This window comes from Euprymna scolopes, chromosome 11 (assembly GCF_053919585.1).
Source record: "Euprymna scolopes isolate OS-2025 chromosome 11, ASM5391958v1, whole genome shotgun sequence".
Classification (NCBI taxonomy): Eukaryota; Metazoa; Mollusca; class Cephalopoda; order Sepiida; family Sepiolidae; genus Euprymna; species Euprymna scolopes.
Window position 1 is genome coordinate 138,757,019 of NC_136492.1, and position 26,530 is coordinate 138,783,548.

General features: G+C 33.4%; 1 protein-coding gene across 1 annotated transcript in view; it reads left to right on the forward strand.

The window, feature by feature from the left end:
- Nucleotides 1-26,530, forward strand: part of LOC145288092 (EF-hand domain-containing family member C2-like) — a 110,366-nt gene that overhangs the window by 61,578 nt on the left and 22,258 nt on the right. The window lies entirely within an intron of this gene.

Consider the following 26,530-nt stretch of genomic DNA (forward strand, 5'->3'; position numbering starts at 1 on the left):
TGATAAATGATAAAACTTTTATTCAATAATTTTTTTTAAATATTTTTTATTGTTTTACAAGCATATGTTATATGTATTAAGAATTACAGTAAATCACAGAATGTGCTGTAATATTTTTGATATGGATGTGAGTGTACGGTTATAAAACAATTGGAAAGGTTTATTTATAAACATGGGTGATAAGAACTGACCAAATAATCAGAAACTGGAATCACTTCACAAAATATTCTGAATCTTCTAATAATTCTTGCACATAAATTTTCGTTTTTACACAGGAAGAAACTTGGCTCTTCAGATTTCTTTGAATTGGCTACTTACTGGAAACCCTATGCTTCATCTTCATCTGTGAGCTTTTACAATTCATTGGTTCTGCCATTTAGTTTTGAACAACATTTTGAACAACAATTCATTGGTACTGCCATTTAGTTTTGAACAACATTTTGAACAACAATTCATTGGTCCTGCCATTTAGTTTTGAACAACATTTTGAACAACAATTCATTGCCATTTAGTTTTGAACAACATTTTGAACAACAATTCATTGCCATTTAGTTTTGAACAACATTTTGAACAACAATTCATTGGTTCTGCCATTTAGTTTTGAACAACATTTTGAACAACAATTCATTGGTACTGCCATTTAGTTTTGAACAACATTTTGAACAACAATTCATTGGTTCTGCCATTTAGTTTTGAACAACATTTTGAACAACAATTCATTGGTTCTGCCATTTAGTTTTGAACAACATTTTGAACAACAATTCATTGGTACTGCCATTTAGTTTTGAACAACATTTTGAACAACAATTCATTGGTCCTGCCATTTAGTTTTGAACAACATTTTGAACAACAATTCATTGGTTCTGCCATTTAGTTTTGAACAACATTTTGAACAACAATTCATTGGTTCTGCCATTTAGTTTTGAACAACATTTTGAACAACAATTCATTGGTCCTGCCATTTAGTTTTGAACAACATTTTGAACAACAATTCATTGCCATTTAGTTTTGAACAACATTTTGAACAACAATTCATTGCCATTTAGTTTTGAACAACATTTTGAACAACAATTCATTGGTTCTGCCATTTAGTTTTGAACAACATTTTGAACAACAATTCATTGGTCCTGCCATTTAGTTTTGAACAACATTTCTCTTCTAAAACTAAAACAAGTTCTTGTTGAGCCATCCCCATAAACAATCAATTTCCAATTCACACCATTAACAATTACTACAATATCACTTTACATTCATTAAACTTTATCTTTTCATTTTTTTTTTTTTTACTCATGTTTCCCCCCCTTACAAAGCATATCGCCACTTGGACGTAAGGGGCTACTATTTGGGGCCATGCCTAGAAAAGATTAACAAGACGTTGGTTTACGTTACATTTAAACTTCTGCATATCAGTACGGTCAGGGAAGCAGGTAGCAGGAAGGGAATTCCAAAGTCTAGCTGTTTGAGGGAAGATACTATTAGAAAGCTTTATGGCATTTAGGGACCTCAATAGTGAAGGGGTGTGATTTTATTGCTAAGCGGGTTTGTTGGAGATATGTATGCCGAGGGAGCACAAGTAGAACGAGTTCATCAGAGCACATTCCATTAAAATATTTGTAAAACAGACACAGGAATGCAACATTGTGGCGATGGGACAGGGGTTGGAGCTTAGTTGACAAAGTGAATGCATCCTAAAAACTTAAGTAATTGGTCCAGTCAACAACCCGAAAACATGAAAGACTCACCATAAACAATGTAACATGCATTGGATAACGTGTAAAATAAAAAGATGTGCAAAATTAAAAATGTTCTGCTGCTTTTGTTGGGGAGAAAAGACAAATTGATGAATTTGATTGATTATAAGTCTTAGTTAAATCCGTCGGGTTAGTCATTTACTTAGTTTATCTAACACTTGCATATAATGTTGTGATACTTATCTCCCCACGAGAGCTAGACACAAGATCGATAAAAATATTGTAGAGAAAATATAAACATTAAATATGGAGGAACAGACGAAAAGGTAAAACAGAATGTGAATGAAAAAATAAAAATAATAAAAATTGTATGATATATATATAAATAATAGCAATAATGATAATCAAAATAATGTGATATCTTTTTTTTTAAAACTATGTGTCCGTGTGCACGTGATATTTGTGCGTTACATATAAATAAAAAAGGTTAGAGAATCTAAAAGTGTTTTTTTATGTAAAATTAACTGAGAATAAAACGCAAATTCATTCCTTAATAATCTATGAGAGAATAGTCCCCTTGACATTTCAAATATATCATATTTTTATGAAATTTAAATCTTACATAGAATATTTTCTGAGGAAAAGAATGAAAACGGTCCCAAATCTATAAGTGTCTCCCTACTTTAAGGTTGCTTATGGGGCCCGAACCTCTTTTAAAACTTCAAATATTTTGATGAAATATTTCATAAAATTCTATGGGGAAGGTAAGTGGTCTCGAATCTCTACGTTACCATTTATTAAATATATATGTGCCCCCCCCCGCCCACAATCTCAAAATAAGGCATGGGGTAAAATCCTTTTAAAAGTCAAATCCGATTTTCCTTATGAGTTTTAAAAAGTCGATTTAACAAATGTCTGAATTGTTTAGTTGCAAACATTAAGTGTGTTTCGATACTACCCTCCTCACAGATTAAAAAAAATAAAATTATATGTAATATAAGAATAATTTTGATTTTGATAACTTCCCTTAATTTCCTCAAAAGTGAAGCATAATAGGCTCCTGTAATTGTGGTATCCTTTGCCAGGAAATCTGTCATCACTACTCCGTCCTGGTCCAAGAAGACTGTGAGCATGACCTTGGCAGTGGAGGGCTGCACCCTTGCCTTCTTTGGAGGTGGTGAGTCCAAGTGCTTCCACTGCATTGTCTGGGCTTTGGTCTCTGGACCATAATGATGGACCCAGGTTTCATCCTGTGTAATCAGTCTTTTGAAAAACTTTGACTCATCTTCTTGCCACATCTCCAAATTCATCCAGGAGCACTCGACGCGTTCTCGCTTCTGCAATGGTGTGAGCAACCTGGGAATCCATCTGGCAGACACCTTATGCATATGCAAATGATCATGATGATAGTTTCCACAGACCATGTACTAATCTTGACATCTTGGGCTATTTGGCAAATAGTAATGCGCGGATCTTCCAAAATGGCAGCCTCAACTTGACGGACAGATGCCTCATCAATGGCAGAAGGGGGGCGACCAGGTCTGGGAGCTGTTTCCACAGACTTCCGGCCACGTTTGAATTCACGATGCCAGCGTTTTACAAGATCATATGATGGGGCATTATCACCATAAGTTTCTTTCATTTTATCAAAAGTCTCCTGGGGTGTCTGTACTTTCAAATACAAAAACCAGATCACTGCTCGGCATTCAACAGGCTCCATTTCACACCTGACTCAGTTCAAACACCTGTAAAACAGAAACCACAATTAGTTCAGAGCTATAATTTGCCACATAACCCGTAGAGATATAAATCATTGCACATGCAAAATTTCAGCTAGATCAGACAACTGGAAGTGGTTCAGGAGCATTACTTATTGTACGCCCCTCGTATGAAGAGAAGAGTGATGCCATTAAAACGAGTGACATTTTGTGCTTCAAAATTTATTTTTTCTACATAGTAACCACCATTCTCAATGTACTTTTGCAATGGATAATGCCTCAGCCATAAAAGTCCGCAGCACATATTGTCACTTGCATCTCTGTTGCCATTCAAAATCAATGAACACATCTCCTACCTTCACTGCCATCAACTTGGTGTTTAACAGGCGCCAGTGAATGTTGACAGGTTCAATTTTTTCTCCATACAGAAAGTCAATGACGCATCTCTGTTTTTGACACACGTCCATGACAGGAGTTTCTTTCTTAGTCTTACACCGGCAATATCTGCAACAGAAAAATGAAACTTTCAGGTCATTAATGCATAAGTTCAGTCATCACAACAATTTGAAATCCCCTTTAATCCATTTGGGCAGAACAAAAAAATAGGAGGCTTTACTTTTGGAATGTTTTTCGTATAACCAATAGGCTCCTACATAGCACAGTAGACTGCACCCCCCCCCCAACCCCACCCCTGGCACGAGCACATCTCCGCTTTCCATTTATCCTTTGGCATTTGCTATTTAAGATGAGCATCTCACCAGATTCCCAATTCATCTTCATTCTCTCAACTTTTAATTGCATTGTTATCAAGAATGGCAGCCTATTTGATGAAGTTTTCACTTAACATCACCACCGTTGGCAAATTTGATGAACTGAAAAGGGGAGACAACTCAACAAGCATCAGTTCCAATTATTTTCTAATAGCCACGATATATAACAATGAGATGATGTGAATATTTTCAATGCGTATGGCTGGAAACAGAAATGACAATCCCAGTATAGAAGAAATATAAAGAAAGGTTGCTTTGTGTTGAATGTGCTGGAAATAAGTGTAGATGAGAGTGGCTATAAGGAAGTGCCGAGTAAAATGAATAGAGATCAGAAAAGAGGATTAATATTTAGACATTTTTCACTTCATTATGTTTCAAAGATAATTCTCTTGTCATTACTGTGTGAGTTTCAACATGTGTGGATGTGCATCCAACTATTTTGCAACGGCAGAAATAATGAGCACAAAGACTCACAGAAGCTGTTCAGATCTCATTTACCAAATAAAGTCATACAAACAACCTGAAAAACTGGTGCAGGTTTCATAAGTTTGTATGCAATGTTTGTAATAAGCATTGCAAATCTCTAGCTGGATTGAAGAGTCACCGTTATGTTCTCACAATGAGCAAAACTACGGAGAAGAGGTGACAGATAAAATGTATGCTTACAACGTTATAACTTCATGAACATTCGAAAGATCCTACAAAGTTTAGAACTTATTAAGACCAAAAGCCACTTGAGGACAGGGTTTAATGAGCTGTGATAATTATTAGTTAAAAAGATAAAGAATATTATAACAGAATTAAAATGATTAATGAAATGAACTAAGTTTAATTATAACATAGGCTTTATATTCAAAGATGGCATGAATATCATAAAACACAATTGCAGTTTCGGATTTTTTTAAAAATTTATATAATCATGCCTAAATTTTCTTTTTTTTAATTAATGAGTTCTTATTTTTCTGATGAGTCAGGGTGGAAAATATTCAAAAATTGATATAATAATTATATGATTGTTTCTGCATGACGAAGCAGGTGGTGCCAAGAATGAAACATTTTAATATGCTGAAAGAAATAAATGCTAAAATAAACAACATCTTGGAATTTGGAATATAGACTTTTGCCATTTATTTGTATATGCTCTGTAGTTATATTTAACAGACAGTTTTATAAATAAAAGGATTGGTATAAATAAATGGTGAAATATAATTGAATAAACATATTTTCCCAAAATACACGCACATATATATATATATATATATATATATATATATATATATATATATATATAAAAATTTGGATTTTTTGTGTATTGATATTCATATTAAAAACCCTTTTTTCTATTTATTTAACAAGAAAATACAACTTTGTTATATATGGGTCGTGGAATTACATTCATCTTCAAAAGATCTAGCTAATTTGCATATTCTTTTAAACATTCATTTTAATTAATTCCCTATTGTTCTTTTTTTGTTTTTTTATGGGATGATCATCTTTAGTTAACTATTACGTGTTATTATATTCATGCAGATATTCTACATGATTTATACTTGCATAATATTTGCGTAAAAAGGTTATAGTAAACACAAACGTCTTTTTATATATACTTTTGTATGTATATATATATTTGTTTAAAAAATTTAGCTTACTAAACTCTTCTGTCAGTTTTTGATTTACAGACATGAAAATTCATGTATAGGGTATTCGAACCCATGCAAAACTTTATATTGAATTTTAGCTGCAGAAAATCGGTGCAAAAGTGTGAAAATTAAAAAAATGGAATTTGCCAGGTGACAGTCGAATGGCAGTATTACGAATATGCATGTGTAACATAATTGCTATTGGTTCATGTTTAAATTTTTAGCCTTGCAGCTAACATGTCTTCATAGTTCAGACATTAATCTCAAAGGAAAAAGTAAATCGAAAGCTGAATGTTTTGGTTTCGATTCTTGGCAGTGGTGCACAAATCATTTAAAAAAAAATCTTTTTATATCATTGGATCCAATATAATACCAGAATAAATACGAAATCTGCATTAATCAAAATATCATATTTAAGCATATTTTACGACCGGGCAATGTCGGGTAACTTGCTAGTATATATATAAGATGGTGCTTCTTTCTGAATATGAATGCGAACTTGCTTTCTAAAGAATTTATCTACAGAAACATTTGAATACAAGTTTTGATTTTTTTTTTTTTCTATTTGAGACTTTTTGGATATAATTTTGGCTTTTCCTTCTGAAGAGTCATCCTCCATGAATTTGTAAGATATGCCATGGATCCTGGTATACCACATAAAATATGAGATAAAACTCAGTTGTAAGTGACACTCTTTCGGAGGTTGAAGGTTCAGTCCCCAATACAGGCAATTAGATGAATACAATTGCAAATTACTTAAGACTTCTACCCAGTCATGGCTGACGAAACAGGAGCATGCTACTCCCATGGATTAAATAAAGGCTTGGGGATGTGTTGCATGGTGAGATGATATTAGAATGATTCAATTGATGTGTAATGTGAGTCTTAAAGATCTGATGACTTCAGAGAAAGATTAAATGTGAACAATATAGTGAGATGCGTGAGACTGCGATCGTTTGGTCATATTGAAAGAATGGATGAGAGATTTGAAGATCTTAGTAGACGTATAGTAGTTGAAGTTACATTTCATGATGATGATGGTGATGATGATGATGATGATGGTGATGATGATGATGATGATGATGATGATGATGATGATGATGTTCAAGTCTATTTAATTTCCAAAAATAACAATTGGTGTCATTTCTTTGACTTAAACACTCTTAGATGGAAATAGAAGACACGTGCAGCTGGTTATAAAAGCAGCTGGTTATAAAAGCAGCTGGTTATAAAAGCAGCTGGTTATAAAAGCAGCTGGTTATAAAAGCAGCTGGTTATAAAAGCAGCTGGTTAAAAAAGCAGCTGGTTAAAAAAGCAGCTGGTTAAAAAAGCAGCTGGTTATAAAAGCAGCTGGTTATAAAAGCAGCTGGTTATAAAATCATTTGTCGTTTATTTCTGTACATATATAAGTTTTCTATGACAGATTGACAAATCTAATGGCGGCATGACAAGGTTCGTGAATGGTGTGTAGAAGACTACTGCTAGCACCCCTCATGTCGTTGTGTCGACCCCCCCTCTCTCTCTCTCTCTTCTCTTTTATCTCTCTCTTCTCTTTTATCTCTCTCTTTTTTTTTTGGTCTAGATGACCATTCTGATCTGCATTATTTCACAAAAATGTGTTCGCTCGCTGACTAGAGATTTTGCATTCTAAAATTTTACCTTGCTATGACGTCTTCTCCTTGGCCTTGCATAAACTTGTGACCGGTGGTGGACGAAATACATGTACTTGCGCACTAGTATCAAGGGAGAGTGCTGTATTTATGTTGTCAGAGACTTGGTTGATTAGGTTACAGTCCTGGATCAAGGGAGAGTGGTAGAGAAAATATTAGTAGCTAATGCTATGTTGCAGGTCAAGACTAAAATACATGAAGGCCTGGTCGTCTTATTCGAGTTTCGATTTTCTAGTCAAGGTTCGAATATAGTCTATAAGTCCGTGCATATGTCTACACGAGTCCTTATGGCAAAGTGGGAGATAACCAGGCATGTTAAAGTAGTTAGATGGGATGGAGGAGTGTAAGTTAGTTTCACTTCGCACCAAGATTTCTGGGGAGTTTGCAAGGAGAAATGATTCAACATCATCTAAATTAGACTATGGATATTCGTGAATGCAAGTTTCAAGGGAGGAGGCAAATTGGTTTTGTTTGAGTTTACACCTGGTTTTATTGTAATTTTTGATTGAATTGTCATTTTATTTTATTTAAAAGTTTCAGTTTTAGAGTGAGAGGTGCTGGACAACGTGATTGTGTAGAATACCAAACATGCAACACAAGTAGATCATCAGCCAACTCTTCATCTACAGAGATGGGTGCAGGATCCCTTTCCATATACTACAACCATTCCGATATTACTGATATTATACAACTGATGATGAGCTGCTCTAAGCACTACCAAAGAGTTAGGACTCCTGTACTGTCAATAGCTGACAAACTATCAAACCGGTATCATCAGACAAAAATAAGCCCAATCCAATTGCATTGGCATATATGGCACTCAAGCACCCCCTAGATCTCCAGTTTTAGGGGATTGGAATGTGACGGAAGTGGGGAATGGCGTTTATTGCCCTAGTTAGGAAACAAGGTCAAACATTGAGTGTTTCAGTCCAATCTCTATGATCACACTTCTGTGCCAGGTTACTAGGCAAATAAGGAGTATGAAGAGGCCTCTCTCCCCCTTTATTCACTGCCAAGATGTATGAATTCAGTAGCACAGGTTTAGCTTCAGAGTTTTTCTTCTCCTAGACAGATGACCTGAGATCTACGGGTCCATCAACACCAAGAGGATTAGCCCTGCGCCTGAGTCCTAAACCAGGTATTTACTTCTGTTTTTAAATGCAACTGATTTTGGTTATAATAATAATTAAAAGTAAATTAAATGAATCAACTTTATATGATATTTCTAAACAGAATACTTAAAACAATTCTATTACTAATTTCCATTAAAAATTTGGAGCTAATTATTAAAACAGATTTTCTCTAATTCAATATGCAAATGAGATAACCTCTTGAATGTTGATTCCTTTTGAATAAATAGTATATATAGAAATCATGTACTAATACATTATATAAAAGTTCAGTGTACCTTTTGTATGTATTAAACAAATTGTGAACAAACAAACAGACATGAATATGACTTTATGATAATATATTAGTTCCAAAAAGTTTTTATTTGCGTAATCTGAAAGAGAAACAATATTTGAGATTTTTTAATTTAAAATCTACACAACAAAAAACAATATTTAAATAAAGGCAGTTTTTTAAAATCTTAAATGTTGAAATCTGATTATAAAATAAAATTAAGATTCCTGCATTTCTGGAGTTTTCCATAGAGTTGTAATTCGTCTTGCGCAATATTTTTGTAAGGAAAATGACTGATTTTCTATACAAAGTAGCTTTTAATAAAACTAAAATATACTTGAACAAGATACAGGAATCTCACAATTACACACTTTTATCCATTGCAGCATGCTTTTATGTTACTTTAAAACATTTAACGAATGTTTACAAATATCTCCACAATGGATATCTTAATCTTGCGGGGCAGAACGATAAGAATTTTGCCCAAAAGAACAACACTACATTATTTATTTTAAAACTTTTTTTGAAAAAATCAATTCAGGTAACTTGATTATGTAGCAGAACTAAAATTTATTCAATGTAGCTGCCTTCAGTCTCAATCACCGCCTTGATACGGGTCCGGAACTGGGAGCATGCCTTTTCTACAAGCATCAGTGGGAGCTTGGTGAATACTCGGTGGATGGTGGCGATCAGGCTAGATTTGGTGTATTTGGTGTTGTGAAAGGTAATGTTGGTGATGTTCTCAACGTATGACCAAACAAAGTAGTCTAGTAGGTTCAGGTTGGGACAAGAGGGGGTCCAGTGAGAGAAAGGTATAAAGGTGTGGCACTTCTTCTGAAGCCTGAGTCTCTTTGAACTTATGGGCTGGTGCCGAGTTCTGCTGACACACCCAGTGTCTGCCAGCGGCCACTTGATTGCCCCAGGGGATCACCACACTCTTCAGCACATCCAGGTACACTTTGGTGTTGATTTTCAAGCCACCTTCGAAGATGTGAGGTGGCATGATGTGACCCTCACTTATGGCCACACCATAACCGTGGCCGGAAACTGTGCCTTTATGTATTGAACCGTCTGGATTTGCATTTTGAGGGTGTTGGCAATGGTCCTGTTGTAATAACTTGGATCGGTAAAGGAATGATTTATACAGTGGTGCATCTCTGATCTTGCTCGTTGAACATTGTGTCACTTTCAGACATGATAGAAGGCTCCTATTACTCTTGGGATTTGTACACAACTGGCAACTAGTAGATGGTCTGCAACAAAAAAAGAAAACCAGTTTTCATTAAACGGAAATGGAATCATGTCGTCTTTTTTAAAGTGACGATTTTATCGTTCCACCCTGTATTCACTTGAAATACTCCATTTTTGTCCACAATCATCAAGTGGTATTCATATTCTTCGGCCTGAAAATATTAAATCATGAAAGATCAACAAAATATAGGAAAAAATTGAACTTTGTTAACAATCCAAAATTCAGTCTTGGAAATGCATTATCCAAACAATTTAAACAGGAAATAAGAGTGCCACAAGGTGATTTCCTATCTATTACATTAATTACAGCAAAAATTAAAAAAAATCATTTTCATATCTCTGATCATATCATGCAAAGCAAATATAAAAAACAAGTTTAAATAAAACGAAGAGAGAAAATGTTAATTTTCTCAAAAATAAGATTTTATGAGCCGTTTAACAATATCCAATCTAATTTATGATTTCATCCTGCAAGATCAACAGCTGATGTGTGAACTATAATAAGATTTGCACATTTTTTGATGGGGGAACGGATGCTGTTTTTAGAGCAATGGCTCTTGACTTATCGAAAACCTTCAATATGGTCTGGCATATTGGATTGCTTTTTAAAATTGCTAACTATAAAAATGTCTTTGCAACTATTGAATCCTTTTTCTCACATAGGTTTATAAAAGCAGTTATTGATGGGCATTTGTTAGATCACCAAAGTTAAGCAACGTTGAGCCTGATCAGTATCAGATGAGTGACCATTTGAGAATATCAGATGCTTTATGTAGGAAGTTGGCATCTTCCTACAAGAACTGCAAAACACTTACATTATCTCCCCTGACCACATATACATGTGACTGGGAACTGCTTGTGAACTTGATATTCCCATGACACTTTGGGGGAACCGATTCTACCTGTCTAGGGTGAATGCTGCTAGATGGCAGGGGTGAAAGGCACAGAATCAATACTAGTGTGCCTCATGGATCTATTCAGGGGGTGGGGCTAAAACTAATGATCAAGATCTTGCTAATTCTCTCTCTTCAGACCGGGCCATGTTGTGAACTGGAGAAAAAGTGGGTTATTATGTTTGACACCTCTAAAACCAAACTTACCTCCTTTAACCACCAATGCTCATATTTGTGTTTTATACCAATTGAAATGAATGTCTCTCTGAAGAAGCCACCAGATGCAATCTTTTACCCATATACAAAAATGATGGAACAATGCAGCTATATCTGGGGAAATACCATGCAACGCATGCATTGGAGTAAAAAATCGACTCCAAACTCCCATGCAAAGAATAATCTCTTCCTTTCCCTGTCACCCTCTTTTCACTTAAGAGACGTTACTAGTCTCTCTTTAATCTATTTTGCTTATTTTTATGGAATGTGCTCGACTGAGCTCCAATGTTTGGTTCCTTCTTGTAAGACATGCACAGCGAGAGCTCATCTTTCTGCCTCAGCAGGAAAATACTTTCATTTCACCCACTATCTGCAGTGTCGGGTAGAAGTTGTATAAAGGCTTTTTTGCTAAATGTGGAACACATTACCATGGAGCTGCTTATCTAGCCATCATCAAATTCGATGTCAACAAATTGTTGCATATGCACTCAAATGTAATTTATACCATTGATCAATATTGGTACCCACATAGTGTTCCTCATCTTTAAGCTGATGCTCATTCTCATTGCTCCTTATTCTTGTGGCTCTTGGCCTTGATAAGTTGTGACCCAATAAAAAAAAATTATTACAGTCAAAATGTAATAACGCCTCGTAATGAAATATTATAATAAGGTTCGCCATGTTAATTGGGTTTATGTTTTTTGCTACTGTTACGCAGTTTTTTCGTCTTCTGATTTTCATCAAAATACTCTAATTTGATTGGCCCCTACATTCTCTGCAACCTAACAGACGTGATGTTGCTAGTCTCAGTCTTTTCTATAAATACTATTATGGCATTTTTTCTACAGAGCTGTCTTGTCTATACTCTGCTTCCTTAGTTCCTGTTCGTTTGACACGTTAGTTATCTTCATCATTTTGCTGTTTTGATATATCATTGGAATGCAGCTTCCTATTCCAAGAAGTGCAAGCTTGTAGAACTCTCTTCATGCTGACTGTTTTCCTCCTACCTTTAACCTTGATGTTTTCAATATTAAGGTTAACAATCTCTTGTCTTTACGATAACCACCTTCTGTTCTTGTTAGCAGTTTAGATCAAATGGCTTCAAACCTTGTCTGAAGCGATTTCCATAAAAAAATAGTTTTCTAAAATTTTGCCACAAATTTACAAATTTATGACTGTGAGACAGATTTTGGGTGAAAATTCTCGTTAATCACCTGGGGAGGGGGGGGTTAGGATAATAAAACAATTAGATATTTATTATTTTTTTTTTTTTTTGCAAATATGAAAAGTTTTCATAATCAGTTTTTGCTAATTGCACCAAAAATTCGAACCAAAACTTATTTACATGAAACAAATCCTAGTGACCTCCCCCCCCCCCCCCGGGAAAAACTCTCCTTATTTTCACAATGTTTCAGCGGATGTAACTTGTGACAGTCTTAAGATGTATCTGGTCAAACTTTAGAATCTTTCTGTATTTTAATAGAAACGAGTATCAAAATGGTTGCTATAACATAAAGGTCACCTGGGCGATAGAGAGTAAATATAAAGGTCACCATAACAGCGGAGTTACTATCTTTCAAAGCATATCTAAGAAAATTGACCAAGTCTTATCTGCTTATCCTTCAGCTAACATTCACGTATGTGGTGACTTCAATGTTCACAACGTCGAATGGTTGACCCACTCTAACAAGACCGATGATGAGGGTAGGTTCTGTCATGATTTCTCCATTGCCTATGACCTCACTCAGATTGTTCAGGAACCCACCCGTGTGCCCGACAATGATGGCCAGTATGCGAGCCTACTAGACCTTTTTCTCACAACTTGCCCTGAACTGTGTTCAGTTTCTGTTCTGTCGCCTCTTGGATCTTCCGACCACTCTGTTGTATCAATTAAGATAAAAATGAAATGTAATAAGTCCCCAGACGTACCTCTCCATCGTACAGTATATCGATACACTAAGGCTGACTGGGATAGCTTCCGTACATTTATATCTGATTTACCTCTGCATTCCATGTTTAAAAAGGATGTGTCCTCTATAGTATTAGACCTGACGGAATGGTTAATTGTAGGTATTGACCGTTTCATACCCTCTAAAAAGTTTCAGCAAAAACCTAACAGCCAGCCATGGTTCTCTCCAGAATGTGCTGCTGCCATTGCGCACAGAAATCACTTTTTCCACTGTTTCCAACGTAATAGATGTATGAAAACTAAAGCCGCTTTCAGGACTGCCAGCAACCATTGTAAGAAAGTAAGAAAGAATGCAAGAGAGTTGTATGCTCAATCTGTTAAGTCCAAAGTAGCTAAGCAGCGGCTCGGTTCCCACCAGTTTTGGCAAATAGCAAACAGAATCCTGAACAGAAGTGTGTGCCCCATCCCAACTATTATCAATGGACCTGAGGTAATCTCGTCAGCATCAGACAAAGCCAAACTCTTTGTCAAGAACTTTGCAGCTAATTCTACTCTTTGCGATCAATGCCGCCAACCCCCAATATTTCCTCCTGTATGAGAAAATATGCTACGTGATATACGTATATCTGTACGTGATGTTGCCAAGCTAATCAAAAACCTTGATTCGAGTAAAGCAACTGGCCCTGACGGTATTCCAATTATAGTACTCAAAAAACTTCAACCTGAACTACGCCTATACTTACAAAACTGTTTAAACGTTGTCTTAAGGAGAATAGTTTCCCATCTCCCTGGAAAATTTCATCAGTATGCCCTGTATTTAAGAATTCAGGTGATCGCTCATCCCCTTCTCAGTACAGGCCAATAAGTCTCCTGTGCGTCATGAGTAAGTTGCTGGAATCTGTGTTAAATAGAGAAGTAATCAACCATCTCAGCAAAAAAAATAACCTTCTTAGTGACATGCAATATGGTTTCCGTTCTGCTAGATCTACAGCAGATGTGCTTACAGTTATATCTCATAGGATTAGCAAATCTCTCGACGGAGGCAACCTTTCTAGGGCAATTGCTCTTGACATATCTAAGGCCTTTGATAGGGTCTGGCATAAAGGTTTACTTCATAAGATCTCTAGCTATGGTATTGCTGGAAATGTCTTCTCAATTATTAAATCATTTCTTTCTGATAGGTTCATAAGAGTAGTAGTTGATGGGCAAAAATCAGAAGCTCACAGTATTAATGCCGGTGTCCCTCAGGGGTTCATCCTGGGCCCAACTCTTTTCCTGATCTACATTAATGATCTTCCAAATCACATCCTTACATCATTTCTAGACATTTATGCTGACGACACCACCATTTATGGTAGCACATCTAAGACAGTAAACGACCAAGTTCTCTCCAATCCTCTCTCCTCTGATCTTGAGCACGTAGTACAATGGGGTAAGGAGTGGTTGGTTACTTTTAATGCATCGAAAACCAAGCTTCTCTCTTTACATCATCAACATTCTGATCCACATCTGGCATCAATTGAAATGAATGGCTCTCGTCTTCAGGAGGCCTCAAGTTTTGACAAGCTTCTTGGCTTGACCATTACTCCTGATCTTAAATGGAACACGTACATCAAATCTGTTGCCAAGGCCGCTGGAAAAATGGTGGGATATTTCTATCGATCCGGTAGATATCTCACTGCTGATGCAATTCTCTATCTATATAAGAACCAGGTACGTCCAAGGATGGAATACTGTTGCCACATCTAGGCAGGAGTTGCTAGAAAGGGCTTGGCCTGCATTGATAGAGTTCAAAATAGACTTTGTAGCCTTGTAGGAGATGTCCTTTTCTCTTCCTTGCCACCTCTATCTCACAGAAGAGATGTTGCGAGTTTGTCTCTGATGTATGGTTATTTTCATGGAAAGTGTTCGACTGAGCTTCAATCTATGGTCCCCCATCGCCAAACTTTCACAAGAAACACTCGTCTAGCTGTAAACACTATCAATAATTTCCCCCACTCTGTATGCCGTAGTGTGAGCTAAAGCAACCCGGAAGCACATATAGGGTAAGTTAGGATCTTCCCTGGAGATGTCCCTACCACATGGAAAGTTATCCCTAATATAGGCACATATTCCATGCCCATGGCGATCCTGGGGGTCAGATTTAGAAGTTAAGTTAGAGTATCCTTTAATTGCGAACTCTTCTAGGGAAATAGCCTGTCCAATGCCAGTTTCACTTAAAAATAAAAGGTCTGGTTTAGTCTCCTGTAATTGGGTTTCACCCTCTGGAAGGTTAGAACGTAGACCCCTGATGTTGGAGAAGGAGACATGGTAGTAGGGGTCTACGTTGGAAGTTGGAGAACCGGGTTTAATCGTGTATTTTTTCTTGAAACTTGTCATGATGAATTTTTGGAATTTGTGGACTAGGTCGTCAGATTTACTTAGAGCAGGACAGAGAGGGGAAACTAAGAGAAAAAAAGTAACGAAGAATTTTTTTATTTATTTATTTTTTTATTTTTTTATTTTTTTTATTTTTTTATTTGTAGCTAATGATAAGGTAAAGCCGTAACAATTACCCACTAGTATGGCATCGAGAGGCCCCACCAGAAGCTACTGCATGGTCCAGAACCCATTCACCAAATGGCAATACAGCAGCCCCAGTTCTTTGCACCTGCTGATAGGACAGCCTCCTTGGTGGTTAATCCAAGGTTCGGGTCCCTGACTATCAGGTGGATAACGTCAGCCCAGACAAAACGTTTACCTCCAGCACCCTTACTAGTGACATGGCTACAAGGATAGACATAGAAACAGAAAATTTCCGCCATCTCTGCCAACTGTTCGCACAAAATACTGCCAACCTAGAAAACAGCTTTTTCTTCTCCCTTTGTCAGAAAAATCACTCATTAAAAAATGAGGACTGAGGGACAAATAAGAAGAAGCGAGAGTAATAGGAGCTGCCGATAACACAAACGTTCAAAAAGATTTTTTTTTTTTTTAAATTAACCGTTAAAAGAAAAGCGTGCTTGGACTCAGTCTGACATTCCTATATGGGATTATTTTGGGAATAACCAATGTGTTATTTATTTTGATAAAAAAAAAAAAAAAATCAGAGAATTATCCAATTAAAATTACATTTTATGCATTGATTTAATATATGTTTCATAAGCATTTATTATATACATATTTCATAAGCATTTATTTAATATATATTTCATAAGCATTTAATATATATTTCATAGACATTTATTCAATTTATATTTCATAAGCATTTATTTAATATATATTTTATAGACATTTATTTAATACATATTTCATAAGCATTTATTTAATATATGTTTCATAAACATTTATTTAATATATATTTCATAAACATTTATTTAATATTTCATAAACATTTATTCAATTTATATTTCATAAGCATTAATTTAATATATATTTGATAAATATTTATGGAATATATATTTCATAAGCATTTATTTAATATATATTTCATAAGCATTTATTTAATATATATTTCATAGATATTTATTAAATATATATTTCATAAGCATTTATTAAATATATATTTCATAAACATTAATTTAATATATATTTCATGAGTATTTATCTAATATATATTTCATAAGCATTTATTTAATATATATTTAATTAGCATTCATCAAATACATATTTCATAAGCAGTTATTTAATATATATTTAATAGGCATTATATTTAATATATATTTCATAAACATTTATTTAATACATATTTCATAAACATTTATTTAATATATGTTTCATAAGCATTTATTCACTATATATTTCGTCGAACATTATATTTAATATATATTTCATGAGCATTTATCTAATATATATTTCATAAGCATTTCTTTAATATATATTTCATAAGCATTCATTCGATATATATTTCATAAGCATTTATTTAATATATATTTCATAAGCATTTATTTAATATATATTTAATAAACATTTATTTAATATATATTTCATAAGCATTTATTTAATATATATTTAATAAGCATTTATTTAATATATATTTCATAAGCATTTATTTAATATATATTTCATAAACATTTATTTTATATATATTTCATAAGCATTTATTAAATATATATTTCATAAGCATTTATTTAATATATATTTCATAAGCATTATATTTAATATATATTTCATAAGCATTTATTTAATATATATTTCATTAGCATTCATCAAATACATATTTCATAAGCATTTATTTAATACATATTTCATAAGCATTTATTTAATATATATTTAATAGGCATTATATTTAATATATATTTCATAAACATTTATTTAATACATATTTCATAAGCATTTATTTAATATATGTTTCATAAGCATTTATTCACTATATATTTCGTCGAACATTATATTTAATATATATTTCATGAGCATTTATCTAATATATATTTCATAAGCATTTCTTTAATATATATTTCATAAGCATTCATTCGATATATATTTCATAAGCATTTATTTAATACATATTTCATAAGCATTTATTTAATATATATTTAATAAACATTTATTTAATATATATTTCATAAGCATTTATTTAATATATATTTCATAAACATTTATTTTATATATATTTCATAAGCATTTATTTAATACATATTTCATAAGCATTTATTTAATATATATTTAATAAGCATTTATTTAATATATATTTCATAAGCATTTATTTAATATATATTTCATAAACATTTATTTTATATATATTTCATAAGCATTTATTTTATATATATTTCATAAGCATTTATTTAATATATATTTCATAAGCATTTATTTAATATATATTTCATAAGCATTTATTTAATATATATTTAATAAACATTTATTTAATATATATTTCATAAGCATTTATTTAATATATATTTAATAAGCATTTATTTAATATATATTTCATAAGCATTTATTTAATATATATTTTGAAGTGAATAGTATCAGTAAGTAAAGAATTGCCTTTTAGAAAGGTTTTATTAACTGTAAAATACACGTACGCTCTTGAAAGGATCGAGCGGGAAAATGAAACAGAGGGCGCTTTTATTATGACTGTCAATCCCAAGGGGGATAACTCTTAACAACAAATTAAATCATAACATTTTCCCCGTCCTAAAGTATTCAAGTAAGGGGTAATTAATTATAGACAAATTTTTTTTTTTTTTTTTTTTTTTTTTACAATCACATAAGAATCATTTTATTTACAAATAACATATGAACCCAAACTGCAGTTTTTTCAGTATTTAGTCACAAAATCCTTATATTTACTAGGGAATTGTCGAACTCGGGACGACCTCCGCACAGATTGGCAGGAATGCTGATTTTCAGTATTATTTTTTAGTGAAATCTGATTTTCTTCAAGATCAGACGATTGATTTTTGTCTTCCTCATGACCAATGTTTTCATTAGTAGAAGGTTCAAATAAAGTCTCTGAAGTAGTAGGATTATTATTAGAGTTTTCTTCATTTGATGAGTTTGGAGCTAAGTCTCGAACGTTGACAGTGGTTTCAGTACCAGAAGGTAGTTGAACATAAGCGTAGTGGGGGTTGACATCTATTAGGGTGGTAGGCGTTACAGGAGGGTCATGTTTACTTGTTTTAGTGTGGTTTCTAATATATATTGGGCCTGGTTTAACCCAAGAAGGAATTGAAATTCCGGAAGCAGATTTACGACTATATTTAAATAGTCTATCATGGGGAGTCATATTAGTGGCAGTACAAAGTAATGATCTAATTGAATGAAGTGCGTCCGGTAGTATGTCTTCCCAATAAGGTAGTTTCATTTGATTAGAATGTAATGTTGTTTGAATGGCCTTCCATAAGGTACCGTTGAGTTTTTCAATCTGTCCATTACCTTCAGGATGATATCTACTTGTTTTAGAAGTAGCAATTCCTTTTTTGTGTAAAAAATCCTTTATTTCTCTTGCTAAGAAATCAGAAGCACGGTCAGTATGTATCATGTCAGGCAAACCAAAAATTGAAAAGAGTTTGTTTAGACAGTGGATAATGGTTTTGCTTGTCATATCTCTGCAAGGAAAAGCGAAAGGAAAACGGGAATACTCATCAATTAGAGTAAGTAGATATTTGTTGCCATGTATAGAAGTAGGTAGAGGGCCTTTAAAATCAAGATTTAATCGTTGAAAAGGTAATATGGCTTGAATGAGAGTCCCTCCATTGGTATTGGCGAATTTGGGTTTCAGTAATTGACAGGATGAGCAAGAGTCAGTAATATTCTTAATTTGATCCAAAGTAAAAGGGAGGTTCCTCGTTCTTATAAAATGGCTTAATCTTGAAACACCAGGATGACATAATTGTTTATGTAAATCACGAAGATCTTGTAGATTGTAAGTAAGAGCAGAGATGCGAGAGAATGTGTCAGCAGCAATATTTTCAGGTCCAGGTCGATAAACTATAGTGAAATTGTATTGGGATAATTCTATACGCCAACGACATATTTTGTCATTCTTAATTTTTGATTTTCTTTTATTGTCGAATATGAAGCTGATGCTCTTCTGATCTGTGATGACTTTAAAGTGCCTGCCGAGTAGAAAATGCCGCCACTTACGGAGAGCTTCTACAATAGCGGCTGCCTCTTTTTCTACTGCATGGTGCTTAATTTCGTTAGTATTGAGAGTTCTTGAAAAAAATGCAATAGGACGACCTTCTTGATTTAGTGTTGCAGCAATGCAATAGTTACTAGCGTCCGTTTCTACTTCAAATTCTTTATTTGGATCTACCGTTATTAAAGTGGCGTCTTTTAGATCATTTTTCAATGTTTGAAAAGATTTTAATACAAATGGAGGTAGTGGAAATTCTTTGTTTTGATTTAGTAATAAAATTTTATCAGAAAATTTTTTAATGAATCTGCAGTAATAGGAAAACATTCCAACTATTCTTTTTTGAGATTTAAGATTCAGCGGAGGTGGCATTTCGAGTAATGGTTTTAGTCTTTGATAATCGGGAGCTATTTGATTATTTTCTATGGTGTAGCCGAGTAGAGTAATAGAACTAGAAGAAATTATGCTTTTATTTTCATTTAAAGTGATGTTATATTGTTTAGCAATTTTGTAGAATTTTTGAAGATTGTAATCGTGTTCTTCTTGATTTTTCCCACATATAGTTACGTTATCAACATACACAAAGGTATCGGTTAGATTTTCTTTTTCTATAATATAGTCTATGCTCCTCTGGAAAGCACTTACTCCATTGGTGACGCCAAAAGGAAGACGAGTAAATTGAAAAAGTTTGCCACTTACTTCAAACGCAGTGAATTTACGATCAGCATGATTTATAGGTATTTGGTGATAAGCAGATTTTAGGTCGAGAGTAGAGAAGATGTTATATTGAGCGATGTCGTCTACCATCTTATTGATATTAGGCATTGGGTAAGCGTCTAGTTCCGTGAATCTATTGATGGTATCGCTGTAGTCGACTACCATTCTTTTCTTATGATTCTCATTCGAAGTTACAAGAACTTGCGCTCGCCACGGAGATATCGAAGGTTCAATTATGCCTTCTTTCAACATTCTAGCAGTCTCTTCTTTTATGAATTTGTTGGCGGCAAAAGTGTTACGTCAGGATTTTGTCGCAATAGGAGTAGTATGAGGAGAAAGATTAGAAAAGAGAGGAGGGGGTGGAACGTTTATGGTAGGAAAAAAATTATTCGTGTTTATAGCTCCAATTATAAGTTTGTCTCTAGGACCGTCGAATTTAAGTGTTACTTTTTTATATTTTTTAAAAATATCTTTTCCGATTATTAAATCAATGAAAAGGTTTTCAATGATTTCAATTGTTATTCCAGAATGGGTTTTATCTTTCAGTATTAAATCCACGACAGCTTCGCCAGTTATTTTAGCATGTTGATCGGAAGCAGCCAGAGCTATAGTTTTGTTTTTAGGTATTGTGAAGAGTTTAAGTTTTTTAGCAGTATTTTCATTAATGAATGTTTTTACACTGCCGGAGTCCACCATAGCGTTCACGAAGTGCCCGTTAATTTGGCATTGAGTGAATGTGACATCTTTGGAGTTAGTTCCTAGTCAGGATAGAGAAGGTGAGGGGTAGTCAGAGTCGTCATAAAGAACAGCAGTATGAGTGTTAGAAGTAGAAGATTTACACACTTTAGCCCAATGACCATTTTTTTTGCATTTTTACATTCAGCGTTTCGTGCAGGACATAAATATCGAGGATGACGTGATTTTCCACAGAAAAAAACAAACCCCTTTTGGATGCATATTTTCTTTAGTCACAGCTATACGATTGTAGCCCGAAGGATTATTTGTAGCTGCTACAGTAAAGTTATTTGCGTAGCTTATCGAATGCTTTTCTGCTTGTTCAAGAGATCTGGCCGTGGCATATGTGTCTTGTAAAGTCAGGATGGGTTTTTCTAACAGTCGTTGTCGGATGGACGAAGAAGAAATTCCGCCGATGAAAGCTTCCCGAATGTATTGATTTTTGTTTTCTTCAGCAGAAACCGCTTCGAAGTTACATGTTTTGGCAAGCATTTCCAATTGTAGTATGAAGGCATCTATATTTTGTGTTGTTTGTTGCTTCGTCGTCATCAATCGATATCTATTATAAACAATATTTTCAGGTTTTAAATAAGCGGCGTCCAATGTTCTTAATGCACTATCGTAGTCGGTTTTATCGCTTATTAAATCGAAAACAGAGGCTGAAATACAATTGATCAAGGCAAAGAAATTATCTGAAGTGTTTTCGATTAATCCGTTATTATGTGAGCGGATATAATTCTGGAGGGTTAATTTCCAATGCCTATAGGATTTTTCGGAATTAGGGCATGTAGGTTCCACCTCGAATCTGTCGGGACGTAAGATTCGATCCATTTTTTTTTTTTTTTTTTTTTTTTTTTTTTACAGTTAATAAAATTGAAGTGAATAGTATCAGTAAGTAAAGAATTGCCTTTTAGAAAGGTTTTATTAACTGTAAAATACACGTACGCTCTTGAAAGGATCGAGCGGGAAAATGAAACAGAGGGCGCTTTTATTATGACTGTCAATCCCAAGGGGGATAACTCTTAACAACAAATTAAATCATAACATATTTCATAAACATTTATTTAATATATATTTCATAAGCATTTATTTAATATATATTTCATAAGCATTTATTTAATATATATTTCATAAGCATTTATTTAATATATATTTCATAAGCATTTATTTAATATATATTTCATAAGCATTATATTTAATATATATTTCATAAGCATTTATTTAATATATATTTCATAAGCATTTATTTAATATATATTTCATATGCATTTATTTTATATATATTTCATAAGCATTTATTTAATATATATTTCATAAGCATTTATTTAATATATATTTCATAAGCATTTATTTAATATATATTTCATAAGCATTTATTTAATATATATTTCATAAGCATTTATTTTATATATATATCATAAGCATTTATTTAATATATATTTCATAAGCATTTATCTAATATATATTTCATAAGCATTTATTTAATATATATTTCATAAGCATTTCTTTAATATATATTTCATAAGCATTTATTTAATATATATTTAATAAACATTTATTTAATATATATTTCATAGACATTTATTTAATATATATTTCATAAGCATTTATTTAATATATATTTCATAAGCATTTATTTTATATATATTTCATAAGCATTTATTTAATATATATTTCATAAGCATTTATTTAATATATATTTCATAAGCATTTATTTAATATATATTTCATAAGCATTTATTTAATATATATTTCATAAACATTTATTTAATATATATTTCATAAGCATTTATTTAATATATATTTCATAAGCATATATTTAATATATATTTCATAAACTTTCATGTAATATATATTTCATAAACATTTATTTAATATATATTTCATAAACCTTTATTCAATATATATTTCATAAACATTTATTCAATATATATTTCATAAACATTTATTCAATATTTATTTCACAAACTTTCATTTAATATATATTTTATAAGCATTCATTTTATATATATTTCATAAACTTTCATTTAATATATATTTCATAAACATTCATTTAATATATATTTCATAAACTTTCATTTAATATATATTTCATAAGCATTTATTCAATATATATTTCATTAACATTTATTCAATATGTATTTCATAAACATTTATTTTATATATATTTCATACATAATACAAGTTTTCAAATTTAGCATCTGAGCTTGTCATAAAAAGTAGAAATCACGAGGTTGAGGCAGATCTGCTTTAATCTTTTAGATATGTAGACGTTAATTTTGGGGAGAAATTTTACAGAAAAAAAGAGCAAATCTGATAAGACATTTCGATTTCTATAGTTTCTATTTGCAGTTTCTATTCTATGCAACCATACAACTGAATTAGTGAATTATTTGACTACTTGCAAAACCAGTGGATTTCACATGACTCGACTGTGTCATATAAATTAGTTTCATATTTTGAGATATTCAATTGATCTTGACAAAGCAAGTCGGCAACATAACTCATTCTAAGAAAAATAAAAAAAAATTATTCAAGAAAGAAATTTGATAAAACTCTGATAACAATTGAGCGAGGAAAACTGTAAATATAATTTGATGTTTCAGCACAATATCTTTATCCAATTCAAAACCATTACCCCAGAAAATAACAAAATTCCTGCTGCCTTTCTGATAAATTACTTTCTAAAAACAGCACAATTACATAACGACATACACACATATATATATATATGTATGTATGTATATATATATATATATATGTATATATATATATATATGTATATATATATATATATGTATATGTATGTATATATATATATTCAGAATGTGTGAGAAAATATATAATTATTTCCACTGCCAGACAACATTGCAGCCAACAAGAGCCACAAAAGCCAATAAACTGGAAGTCCAAGACTCGAGTTTCGCCCTTATTTTGGGCTCATCAGTTAGACACATCCGAACACAGGATTCGAAACTCGAGCCTCTTGCATGCGAGGCAAGCACTCTACCAACTGAGCAATCGCGCTGCACACAATTCGAGTCTTGGACTTCCGGTTTGTTGGCTTTTGTGGCTCTTATTGGCTGCAATGTTGTCTGGCAGTGCAAATAATTATATATTCTCTCACACAGTCTGAAAATACTTATTGCTCGTTAGGATAGGCTTTTCGTGATGACATCACTAGCGAGTATAAATTCCTATTAGTGAGACACTGACTTGGGTTAAGATTGATTGCAAAGATCACATCCCTTGATCGAGACGAAGGTAGGTGTATTCCACTGTCGGATTTCTTTGCGGGTTACTTGATCTATGATAGTTAATAAGCCTGTCTTTGTTTTATCGCTATTTCCATGGTAAGTGCTCGTCTGAGCTCCAATCTCTGGTCCTCACTCGCCAATCTTTTGCAAAAAACACCCGTCTAGCTTAAACCATTGTTAATAATTTTCCCCATTCTTTATCTGTGCATAAATCAAAACGTAGATTCCATGATCAAAGCCTCTTTAGAAGTGCACGCCTGTGGAATTCTCTTCCGTTTGCCTCTTTCCACCTGACTACAACTTGGATGTCTTCAAGCCAAGTACGTCCAAGGATGGAATACTGCTGCCATATCTGGGCAGAAGCTGCTAAAAACATCCTATCCTGCTTTGACAAAGTACAAAATAGACTTCGTGGCTTAGTGGGGGATGCCCTTTTCGCTACCCTGCAACCTCTCTCTCCCACAGAAGAGACGTTGCGAGCCTATCCTTGTTTTATCGTTATTTCCATGGCAGGTGCTTGTCTGAACTCCAATCTCTGGTCCCCCCTCTCCAATCTTTCACGAAAAACACCCGTCTAGCTGAATCCACTGTGAAAAATTTCCCCCACTCTTTATCTGTGCCTAAATCAAAACGTGGATTCCATGAACAAAGCTTCTTTCTTAGAACTGCACGCCTGTAGAACTCTGTTCCGTCTGCCTGCTTCCCACCTGACTACAACTTGGATATCTTCAAGTCCAATGTTAACAAATTCCTAATGAACCGCCCCCTTAAATAAACACTTCATCAAATCTCCACACAAACGTACTGTACTTGCCATAACCCTTATCCCTGAGTTGCTTCCGGGCCTTGATAAGTGGTGACCACCGTGTAAAAAAAAAAAAAAAGTCCAACAAAAACAAATTCCTGATAAACCGCCCCCCCTTAAGTAAGACACTTTATCAAATCTCCATTACTATCAATTACTACGATTATCCCATTGATTACTGTACACACAATAACCCTTATCCCCGAGTGGCTTCCAGGCCTTGATAAGTGATTACTCTCATGTAAAAAAAAAATAAATAAATAAAAAATATATTATCTATTGTTTATAATTACTGGTTCCCACATCGTATTAAATTCTATACTAGGTCTACTTAGCAGTTGGTTATTCCCCAGCATATGTGCTGCTTCTTTCACCCGTCTTACTCTCCACCGTTCCTCTCTGTCTATAATTTTTACTTCGTCCCATAATGGTAGATGGTTTCCTTTTTCTTTCCAGATATGGTCAGCTATACCTGATTTTTTAGTCTCTCCATGTACTATGGCTTTGCGGTGTTTTTCTAACCGTACTTTCAACGGATGACACATTTCACCTCTGTATGGTTTTCCACATTTACATGGGATTTCATATACACAGTTCTTAGTCATGATTTTTTCTGTAGGAGGTGTGACTCTGTTTCAGGAGAGTTGAATCACTCCTGAATACTGTCCTGATGTCATATTGATTACATATTCGTTCAAGTTTTTCAGACAAGTCCTTCATATATGGTATACAAACTGTGATGAGTTTCTCAGTGGTGTCCTTTTGTTTTTGGTCCAGATTTCTTGGAGCTGATGTCATGCTCTCTGGATAGTTGTTTCGGTGGAGGTTTTCTCTTAAACTGTCCATCTCCTCTTGATGTGCACTGATGTTACTACATTCCCAAGTTCAACAAGATACACCTGAAGAAGGTCTTAGGTTCTATCGACCGAAACGCTGTGAAAATCACACTCAAGATGAGAACAGTAGTCCGATGAATAATAATGCAAATAACCAACCCTCATCTAAAAAATTCCGAAATATTCACTAAATATGACAATGGCATTTAATACACGAGTTGAGATAGTGGAATTGAGAATAGAGTTGAGAGATGGAGCATCAGATGTGAGAAAGCATTTCAAGTGATAGAGAAAACCGCCTTTACAGAAAAAGCAATTTTATTTTTGACAATCCATGGATTAAGGGTCAATTTTATGTTTTCCCTACTTGAATAATTTAATAAATTGTGTAAATTTTCCAATTTTATTTTTCTTTTCAATATCCTTAAAAATATATATATATACATGTGTCATCTATGA